Raw genomic sequence first — 11245 nt, 5'->3', positions numbered from 1 at the left:
TGGCTGTGGTGTAGACCGGCAGCTGAAGCTCTCATTGGGCCCCTGACCTGGGAACTGGCATATGCTGCAGGTGCAGCCACAAAAAGAATAAAAATCAATAATAAAAAGACAACACAAATCGCTGGCAAAGATGTGGCGCAGCAAGTGCCGTTGGTAGAAGGGTGAAACGGTGTGACCCCTTAGGAACAGGTCTGGAGGTTTCTATAAAAGACTAAACACCCCTCCCCTAGACAGAGCAAATCCATCCTAGACATGTATTCCTGATACTGGAAACACCAAGACTTCCACACAGACATGTGTCCCTGAGCGTTCACAGCAGCTGAATCCACGACAGCCCCAAAATAGCGAATCCAAGGGTCCAGTATCAGGAGGAGGAACAAACACATCGCAGCCTCAGCGCATAAAGGGACCCTACTCAAGATCTGAAAGAAATGAGCTTTCGATGAATCCCAGACGACACGGACGCATCACAAAAACCTTACGCTGAATGGACGGAGCCAGGGACAACAGAGTGAGGACATACTGTAGGATTCCATTTACGGAAAGTTCTAGAAAGGCGAACCAAAGCTCCGGTGGAAAAAGCCAGAACCCTGGTTGCCTCTGAAGTGCGAGTGTGGAGACAGCTTGGGAAGGCCCATCAGGGAACTTTCTGGAGTTCTGCTGGCACTTCTGCACCCGGATGGAGGTGTCTACATGCGTCAAACCTCGAAAGGGCCTTGACGTTAGGGGCCACCAACATCGCTCGGCATAAAGAATTGTTCTTCCGTTACCAAGAGACGGGCTGCTCCTGGTGAAACCTGGTCACCTGCGGCTTTAACTGAGGTGGGAAGTGTTGGTTCCTTCACAGCTGGGGCAGAATTGGTGATCGAACGCATGATTGAAGAGCATGGCCAGACATCTGGCTTTAAAACCAGGTTCAAGAGCGGAGAACCAGGCTCTACGGCCTAAAGAACAGACTCAGGACAGGCTGGGGTCAGGACGACAGTGCTGCATAAGCTGAGACCTGAGACCAGGCCCGTGGACCCCTTCGCCCACCTGCGCCCCACCTGAGATTAGCCCAGGTGGATGTTCTCTCTCAGATCTGTGTGCTGATGGCTGGAAAGGATTTCCGGATTCCAAGTCTTTAAATAAAAGCAATGTGTGTGCCATGGGCTCTAGTTTTCCTTTAGTAAAGAAAGTGAAACTAACACTTTCCCGGCATGTCATTGGGGTCATGACAACTGAACATCATATGTGGTTCTGGAGAGGACCCTGGACCCAGAAAAGTAGCCATAAAGGGCACAGGCACATGTATTTTATAAACTGCAAAAAAAGTTTGGCTCATTTGTAGGACTTCTTTTTTTTAATTTTTTATTTTTAGGGCCACTTCTGTGGCATATGGAAAAGGGGTCAAATCTGAGCCCCACCTGTGACCTACGCCACGGCTCGTGGCCATGCGCGACACCTAACCCACTGAGCAAGGCCTTCGGTGGCAGTATCTCCCCGGTAAAAAGTACCCCTCTGTTCCCCAAAGGAAGTACTCTCTAGACAAGTAATTACTTGAAACCTCTAGACCTTCTCAATGGAGTAGAAGGAGGCAGAGGGAGCCTCCTTTCTTTGTCTTGGGGAAGGAACGTGTGAGGTCAATGACAGGGGACCAACCAACCAGCAGCTTTGACCTACTGGGAAAAGGTCACAGCAAAACTGTCCCAGCGCCCCCTCCGGGCCCTCAGGCCTGACCTGGTCCCCCAGCCCCGGCCTGGTCCCCCAGCCCCGAGCCCTTCCACCTGAGCAGATGGCCCCCGTGATGGGGACACACAGCCCCCAAGTCAAGTGAAGGTTCTGGGAGAGGCCACACCCTGGCCAACCAAGGGGCAGCTCAGACCCAAGCACATGGACTGGGAGACCCAGCCGGATGACCGCCTGGTCCTGAGACCAGGACAGTCTGAACCCCCAAAGCTGTGGTAGGTCCATGGATCCCACATCTGATAAGTCCCAGGGGTGCCCCTTGGGAGGTGTGGACTCTGAACAGGCATCGTCTGACCGCCGGTCCCACAGTTACCCACTCGGGGACAGAGGTCCAGCCTACTGAAAACCAGTCATGGGGCACCCACTCTCCTGCCAAGTGGTCTGAGCCAGCTTCCCGGGCCACTCACTTCACAGTCCTGCCCTGTGTCCACTCACTCAAGATGCATTGACAGAGAACTTGCTGGGGGCTGCCAGCCTGTCCTAGGCCCTGGAGCACGGCGGTGACAGTGACATCTCAGACCGAAACTCCTTGGGGCTCGGAGGAAGCAGGGTGGTCTCTGCCTGGTTCTCCAGGGCCCAGCCCTGGGTCTGGCCTGAACCCATCACCAGGCTGCACGTGATGTTCCGACAGGTGACCCCTGGCCGCACACTCACCGGGACCCCCGGTTCTCTTTGCAGGGGCCCCGGCCCCACTCAGCTCCCCCACACTGTCCTGCCTCTTCCTGTTCAAGGCGAACCCTGCTGATCTCCACCCTCCAGGCAAAGCTCCTCTGCCTTCTGAGTCTCTCTTCTCCCAACCTCCTGGCCTCCCATCCACGCCTTCCTGGCTGGTGGCTAAGTCCGTCCTCCCGCTTCTCGCGAAGAGGAACCGGCCGTCCGCTCACGTTCATGCCACTCCCTGGGCCAGGAGGTCATGTCTGTAGGTGACCTATCAGGGCCACGGGGAGGTTTCCCAGCACCCGATGTGCTACGGGGGAAACACGTCTCCTGGGGTCTGAGGAGGTGTCAGGCCTGGCTCCTCAAAGTGTGGTCCGCAGACCAGTGGCAGTGAGACGGAATTCTGACTCAGGGAGTCAGCGGAGGAGCGTGGGCTCCCATACAGTCTCTCGCTATGAACATTGATTGACCTTTGTGGTTTAAGGGCTCCAGGCACCAACACCTCCACAGGCCTTGTTTTATCATAGGAAATGCGCGGTCCCCAAAGGCTTTGTTTACTGTAGGGAATGGAAATTTCTAGTCCACTCCTCAACTGATAAAAAAAGGAAGGAGCGAAATGGTGACGTAATCTAAGCAAAGAAAAGGACAAAGAAACCCTAAAACTTACGGGGCATTTCCACCCCTAAAACCCCTATAGGACAAGGACTGATATAAGCAATTGAGCAGGGCCAACGGGAGAAAAGCACATCTTTCTGGACCCCACCTTGGTACCCACCCCCATCTTTAAGAGATCAAAATCCCTATAGGACAAGAGAGGGGGGCTCTTCTCCCCCCACCCCCAGCAGCCCTGGGAGCTATTTGCTTTCCTTTGATAAAGATTTTGCTTGTTTGCTGCCTGTGTGTTCGCGGAGTTCATTCTTCAGCGGCTGTGAACAAGAATCCGGATTCCCATATCATTTTTCCACGATCAGCAGCGGCATCTCAGGGAGCTTGTTAGTCCCTCTGACTCCCAGGCAGGCCCAAGACTGACGGCAGCAGAATCTGCAGTCGACCTGCCCTGCAGCTGACCGTCGTGCACCTGAGTGTTTGAGAAGCAGTGGGTTGAGAGCACAGGAAGGAAGGAAGGAAGGAAAGGGAGAGAGAAAGAGAAAGAAAGAAAGAGAGAGAGAGAGGGAGGGAGGGAGGGAGGAAGGAAAGAAGAGAAAGAAAGAAAGTGAGAGGGGAAGGTGGAAGGAGCGGGGGAGGAAGGGAGGGAGGAATGTGATAAAATCTTGATCAAGGTTGTCCACCGGGAGCAGTGACCTCAGCTGCGGATCTGACACAAACAACCATCGCTTCCTGCCAGCCTGCCCCTGGCAGGGGACCCACAGACCCAGGCAGTTGGGGAAGGGGTCAGTTAGATGCCCTCAAGCAAGTTGCCAGGGCAACCTAACCCCCCCCCAAAAAAAAAAACTGTGACTGTGGAAGAAAGCAAGCACTCAGTTCTCCCCCCCGCCAAGGCTTGCAGCTCCTTCCCAGACGGGGACCAGACCTTGTGTCCTGGCAGCCCTGCCCCTCCTGAGCTAAAAAGCACCGGCTGGAATCAGTAAGTGCAGGGAAGCGGGGGCTGGTGCATCTGCCGTTGAGTGGCCCTCAGCTTGGCTGTAAATCTGCCCTTGGCAGCAGCTAGCCAGTGACCTCACACCTGGCTTCCGTCTGGGAATTGCGGTAATGACCTTACGAGGGAGTGAGACGGTCTTCAGCTCCAAGACAGGGCACATTGCTCAGAAAATCAAGTGCCGACGTGGTGACATCAGAATCCTAAAATAAATTCCACTCGGCCACAGGGGGGTTTCTAAGGTCTAGAATATTCCAGCTCGCCATGGCTTTTCTTACCTTCCAACTTCTAACATGAGCAACGGGCGCCTCCCCCGTAGCTGAGACCCCGAGAGCATCTCCCCCCGCCCCGCCCCCGCCCCCAGGGCACAGCCCACCCCACTGAGAGTCACAGGGACTCAGCACCATGAGGTCACCGTGAGATTCCCCGACAGACGTAGAAACCCACGGCTCCCCAAGTGTTTGGACTAGAGAGGCTGAAGCCCAATTTTGGTTTCTCGGAATTCTTCCTTCTCCAGCACAGTCTCTGTTAAACCAAACATTTTTTTTTTTTTTCCACTGAGACAGGTTTTGAATAAATACTGCCATAAGAGATTCCATCATGCTTCAGAATGAACATGGAATAGTCAGTTGCCAATTTCTAAATCCTGCCATATTGTTTTAAAAACACATTTTAAAGGCCTGACCCTGCCTCACCCCCGCGTCTGCTGAAATGGCCCATCTTTTTCCTTCAAGTTTTGGGGCACAGAGAGTGGACGAGTCACAGTTGATGGTCTTTGCCCCAAAACAATGCCGAATGGAGGAAGCAGAGATCGCTCCCTGAGCCACCCAGCCCATCTCTGGGGAGAGATGGGTCTGCCTCCATCCTAGGAGAGCAAGCAGGAAGCTCCTCCCAGACCTGCTGGGCGGCCAGCTGCCATGAGGTTAGGACACGGTGGACACGGAGACCTGAGGTCCATCCTGCACCCTGGCAGATGCCAGCACTCATCGGCGGACTCCAGGGACCACGGGGCCTTGGTCATCCTGAAACAAACAGGCAGGGAAGGGGAATTAACCAAGGTGGGCCTGGGGAGGGGGAGGGGGTGAGAACAAGAACACTTGGGATCCACAGGCCTTGGAAGTCTTAAGGTGACAAAATTCATCGTATTGCCACACACACACACACACACACACACAAAGACACAGACACACACACAGACATGCTGATAAACACACACACACAGACATACACACACAAAGACCCAGACACACAATGACACACACACACAAAGATACAGACACAGATAGACTGCCTGATACAGACACACAGACACAAAGATACAGACATAGACGGACAGATGGACTGATAAACACGCACATACACACACACACACACACAGACCCAAAGACAGACACACACACACAAACACACACACTCATGAGATGTCGCCAAGGAGCTAAATGCAGTTGGCAGTGACTGGCTGGTCAGCCCCTGGGCCTGGGGGCCTGAGCGGTCAAGGCTGAAGTTCTGCTTCCAGGGCATTTCCTGCGCTCCGTCCATGGCCTCTCCCCGCTGCCTCTGCCCATCCAGCTCCCCAGGGGGCCTCTGCATCCATAAGCCCTGACGCAGGCAGAACCAAGACCTCGGAGGGCTCGGGGAAGCCCAGAGACGCCCCAAGTGGACAGGAGTGGGGTCCCTGCCCGCCCCTCCTGCCCCGTGGTCAGAGACTGGAGCCAAGCAGAGCCGGGGGGCTGAGGCCAGGAAGATGGCTCAGGAGGCCCGGGAAGGCCAGCGCCAAGCAGGAGGAAGCCTGGGCTCAGACGTGGTTACACGAATCCTAGGCCTCATACCTGAGAAGCGCCCCGCATGGTCAGAAAGAGGGAAATAAAACAGCACTGGTTTATGCAACAGATTTTCAACGTGTGAGAGGAGTTTCTTCTCCCTCCCACCAAGCAGGGGCCTGCACCGAAAACAAACAGGTACCGCCTGAGTCAGCTCGAGCCCCTAAAACAAAACCCCAGACACTGGACAGCTTAATAACCCACAGACACTGATGCCTCACGGTTCTGGAGGCTGGCCATTCAGGATCAAGGCGCTGGCAGAAGGGGTTCACGGGTGCTACCTCCCCACCGTGTCCTCACGTGGCTAGAGGGAAAGGGAGCTCTCTGGGGTCCCTTTTAATTAAAATGATTTTTTTGCTTTTTAGAGCCACACCCGCATCATATGGAAGTTCCCAGGCTAGGGGGTGAATCAGAGCTGCAGCTGCAGGTCGGCATCACAGCCACAGCCACGGGGGATCCAAGCTGCGTCTGCGACCTACACCACAGCTCACGGCAACGCTGAATCCTTAACCCACTGAGCGAGGCCAGGGATCAAACGCGCGTCCTCAAGGATCCTAGTGGGGTTTGTTACCCCAGAGCCACGACGGGCACTCCCTGGGGTCCCTTTTATAAGGGCACCCATCCCATTCAAGAGAACCCCGCCCTCAAGACCCAATCACCTCCCAAGTCTTCATCTCCTAACACCAGCCCATCAGGCGTTAAGGTTTCAACATATGAACTGGGGGGGGGGGGACACAAACATTCAGACGACACTTGCATCACATGGTATGCAGATTCCGTGTGATGATGGGACCCCGGGATCCAGCTGCTTCATGGATGCATCCACGGCAGGGGACTGCCGGGCCTCGGAGAAGCCTATTCCAGGGATCAAAGCCACAGCACAGAGGTGTCTAGGGGGAGCCGAGGCTTGAACCAGATGCGCAGAAGACCCCCCCCCGCCCTCCCGCAAGCTGAGGAAGGCTGGGTGGGGAGGGGAGTGGAACAGGATACAGAAGGTGAGCTCAAGCACCTGCCAAGAGGAGTGAGTTGTATGGGCGTGTATGCTGGAGCCTTTACTTAAATGGCAGTGGGACTCGAAGGCTACTCACGGCCCTTTTCAGCCACCTGACTCAGGTGCCCTTGGTTCTTAGGGGACAAGAGCTTGTGGATGGAGCCCCGGGCCAGCGCACCTAACCCCCCCTCCACCCCACTCCCCGTGTGTGCACAAGCCTGTGCATGCACGAGCATCGCAGGAAGAGCCATTGTCACCTGCAGAGCCATGGCCAGGCCTTGAGGTGCCAAGGTCCAACGGGGCCTGCTGCTTCGTTTCCCGCTTGGTTGAGGAAGGCGACCTGGGCCAGTGTCTCTGCCTGTCCTTGGCTCTGGCCCCGCCGAGTCTCTGCTTCCTTGTGGGTAAGGCAGTGAAGCTACCACCTGCCCCCAAGGCCTTCTCAGGGCGGAATGAAGCCACGGACGGGAGAGGACTTTGTGAGATGTACCGAGCTTTGGGTTACAATGGTCATTGCTGATGCCATGAGAAAAACAGCTGATGGTATTAAAGTGGATGCTGCAGCGACAACCCTTGGCCGGAGGTTAGAGCACACGCCCTGTGCAGCTCCGCCCCACCCCACCCCACCCCCGTGGCAGGCTCCTGGGGCTCACACGTTGCCCCGCAAGAGACCACGCAGCCCACAGTTCCTGGCACGTGGCAGTTACAGCCCTGGTCTTCTAACTGCTTAGACCACGCAAGTTGGGAGCCCTGGCGGAGGGGCATGGTTGTCCCTAAAAACAGGGTAAATAGATAAGCTGAAATATTACGTCACCTTTTTTTTCCTTCATTTTAGGCCACAACCTGGGCCAATGGAAGTTCCTGGGCCAGGGATCCAATCCAAGCTACAGCCTCAACTGAAGCCACAGCTGTGGCCACTCTGGATCCTCACCCCAATGTGCCATAGCCACAGAGGGAACTCCTCGTGTCATTTTCTAGAGCCTGTAGTCCCTGGCCCCACCACTGCCCCATGTACACACCTGTGGCTCGCAGGGGGACCCCTTGACTTGTCCTCAGGCAATACAGCTGGCCTCAAGGGGCTGGCAGGGACCTGCCTGCCACCTCTAGGGTGGGTGGGACAAGCCTGCACCAGTGAACAACTACGCAGGAGGCTGAAATGAACTGGGTCACATCAGCTGCTACGCCTCAACCTGCTCTTGGCTGCAATTACTGCACCACCTAGAGCAGTGGGAGGAAGGTGACCTGGGCCAGCGTCTCTGCCTGTCCTTGGCTCTGGACTGTGTCACCACAAAGCATACCTTCTTGGAGTTCCCACGGGCGATTAAGAATCTGACTACAGCGGCTCAGGTTGCTGTGGAGGTGCAGGTTCAATCTCTGACCCTGGAACTTCCATATGCCGCAGGTGTGGCCATTTAAAAAAAAAAAAAAAAAAAAGCACCTCTTTTTTTTTTTTTTTTTTGGCTATTTCGGGGCCTCACCCGCATCTTATGGAAGCTCCCAGGCTAGGAATCCAGTCAGAGCTACAGCTGCCGGCCTACACCACCAGCTACAGCAACACCAGATCTGAGCCACATCTGTGACCTACACCACAGCTCATGGCAATGCTGGGTCCTTAACCCACTGAGTGAGGCCAGGGATCACACCCGCATCCTCATGGATCCTACTCAGATTCGTTAACTGCTGAGCCAGGAAGGGAACTCCCCTAACTTCTTTTTTTTTTTTTTTAATTGAATTTTTTTGGCTCCACCTGTGGCATGCAGAAGTTCCTGGGCCAGGGTTCAAGCCCAAGCCACAACAGTGACAACGCCAGATCCTTAACCACTAGGCCACCAAGAAACTTCATATCTACCTTTTTGATTCACTGCTGTGGTTGAATAAAAAACTCTGAGGCCTATCGTGTGGATTCCCAGCCGCAGGTTCAAGAGTACAGGATGCTTGCAGGCACCTGTGGGTTTTTTCGTTTGTTTGTTTTGTTTTGCTTTGCTTTTTAGGGCCACATCCACGGCATATGGAAGTTCCCAGGCTAGGGGTCGAATTGGGGCTGTAGCTGAGGGCCTACACCACAGCTCAAGGCAACACGGGATCCTTAACCCAGTGACTGAGGTCAGGGATCGAACCTGCATCCTCATGGATGCTAGTCAGATTCAATAGCTACTGCGCCACGTCGGGAAGTCCACCCGCGTCTTAATGTCCCAGATCTCACCCTGCAGAAGAGACCTGGGTGGCACCGAAGGGGAACGTGTTCACGGCCGGAAAGTCAGAGCGGACTTCTGGTGCAGGTGCAGCCGGCGGACCCGGTGGCCGCTCCACGCCGTGATCAAAGCCACCGGGAAGGTCACCTTGCCCAAATACGTCCCTCCCGGGACAAACCTCCCTCCCTCTCCTGCTAATCAGAGGAGGATGGCCGTTGGCAGCTCTGCACTGATTTTGTAGGGCAAATGAATTTAGAAGCGAGTTTCTAAATGTCAGAAAAACCTGGCTCCAGATGTTTTGTTATGGTCCACAGATGGAGGTGCATCAATGGGACTCGTTACGATGGAATGACACGTGTCCCAGGGCACGACGCCTGGAACAAGATTTTCTCATTCTAAAACAGAACGTGCCCTCAGGAGTCTTTCAGTTACAGGGATGTAACACCCCCTTATCCATTTCCCACTAAATGAGCATAATTACCAGTAAGCTTTCATCCACGCCTGAGTTTCACCTCCCTTATCACAAACACTAAGATAAGCGTCTACGTGCAAACCGCTGGTTTGGGTGGTGGTCCCGGGAGGTTCGGGGGTGGGGGGTGGGGGCTTGAATGAGAGCGTGGGTGCCCCTGGGGCTGTGCGGAGAGACGGGGCAGAACACACGCAGAATTGCCCCAGGGAGGAAGGAGGGAGCTGGGGCATTTCTGCAGCTGCCAGCCCGTGGCGTGGGGGTCACTCCCAGACCACAGCCCGTCCCGTGGGCAGGGTGGACTCACACTTGAGATGTGAGAACTTCTTTGTCCCCAGCAGACAGATGCTGCTCCTGAAGAACAGAAGGGGGTTCTGGGCGAGGGGAGCCTGCGACTCAGCTGGGGCGCCCACGGCTTCCAGCCCAAGGAATGATGCTGGGTTCTGCCTTCTGCAAATTGTGGAGCTTTCCTTTGCGTGTGGATTTAAAGAATCTGGGTGCTTCCTCGAGAAGGCCATCCCTCCAAGGCCCCCCTCCCAGCCCCCCCCCAGGTATGTGCCTGGGACAAGTGTGCCTGTGTCCAAAGTGGAGTCACCTTCTCCGGTCCCACAGCTCGCCTCTTCTCTGCACCTGCACCCTCCCTAGAGGCCATCGGTTGTTCCTGCTGGAGATGGAGCCACCGTGCCCCTGCCCGTGCCCTCATCCCATGCTCCATCGCCTGTGGTCCAGGCAAGACCAGCCTCCTGAATCCTCCTCTCACCCAGCCCTGCCATCACTCTGCCCCAAAGGACTACCTTCCCTCTGCTCTGGACTTAAGCAACCACCTCCAACGCCCACTGCCCCCGGTCTACGCTGCACAGGCCACGCCAGGCACCAGATGCTCTGTCCTCCCACCTGGCATCCAGGGGCTCTGTAGGAAGTCCCCAGGTGAATAAACGAATGAGGGAACGAATGTGGTTCCTTTCAAACCTATGTGGGATCCACTGCCTCACACACACACACACACACACACACACACACACACACACACGCGTGCTCCCCTTTGCTGCCATGCAACTTTCAACTCAGCCTAAATGTCACTTGCTCACCGATGCTTTGTCTAAATTTTCTCACGTACCCCTTATCACAACAGAATTCAAGACGTGCGGAATTTCGTACTTGGCAATCGTCTTCTCCTAGAGACTGTAAACTCCCTGGAGGCCACACTCCCCAGCCCCTAAGGCCAGCAGGTGGTCAACCTGGTGGGTGATAACTGGCACAAGAGTGAGCCGAACAGGCCCTGAGGGGCAGATGCTGCTGGCCCTCCACGGGGGAGAGGAGGGTGGCCTGCAGCCAGCACTCATCAAACTTGAGGTGTTCAAATGAGCTGAGATCTCAGAGCCCGTCACGTGGAAATAAGAACTTAGTCGGTCGGCTTTGAGGCAAAGAGGGACCGGGGGTGGAGGGAGCTTCCAGCAGCTGGACTCAGGAAGCCTGGCTCCTGCTCCATCATCCACGGGCCGGGATGGGCAGCTTTGCCAAGACAGCTTAGGACGGAGACGGCGACACCGAGCCTTTGCTAAAGAAATAGCCTCGTGATCCTGGGGATGAGCCCACTGCAGCGGACTGAAGCGAGCAAAGAGAGGGACCCGGGAGGGACCTGCCCAGAAGCCAGGAACTCGGGTAATGACATCTGAGGGCCAGGCGGCCCCCAGGGGGTGGAGCCATGGTTCCCCAGGAAAGCGTGGGAGAACCAAGGGGTGCAGGGTCAAGCTCAGGACAGGTCAGGACAAGTTCGAGGGTCCCATTAAAGGAGAT

The sequence above is a fragment of the Sus scrofa genome, chromosome 13 (genome assembly GCF_054392235.1).
Source record: "Sus scrofa isolate SSC_HxYL_T2T_F1_AM1 chromosome 13, Sscrofa_HxYL_maternal_Yorkshire_Landrace_v2.0, whole genome shotgun sequence".
In the NCBI taxonomy this organism is placed as follows: Eukaryota; Metazoa; Chordata; class Mammalia; order Artiodactyla; family Suidae; genus Sus; species Sus scrofa.
Note: the sequence above shows the minus strand (reverse complement) of the source record.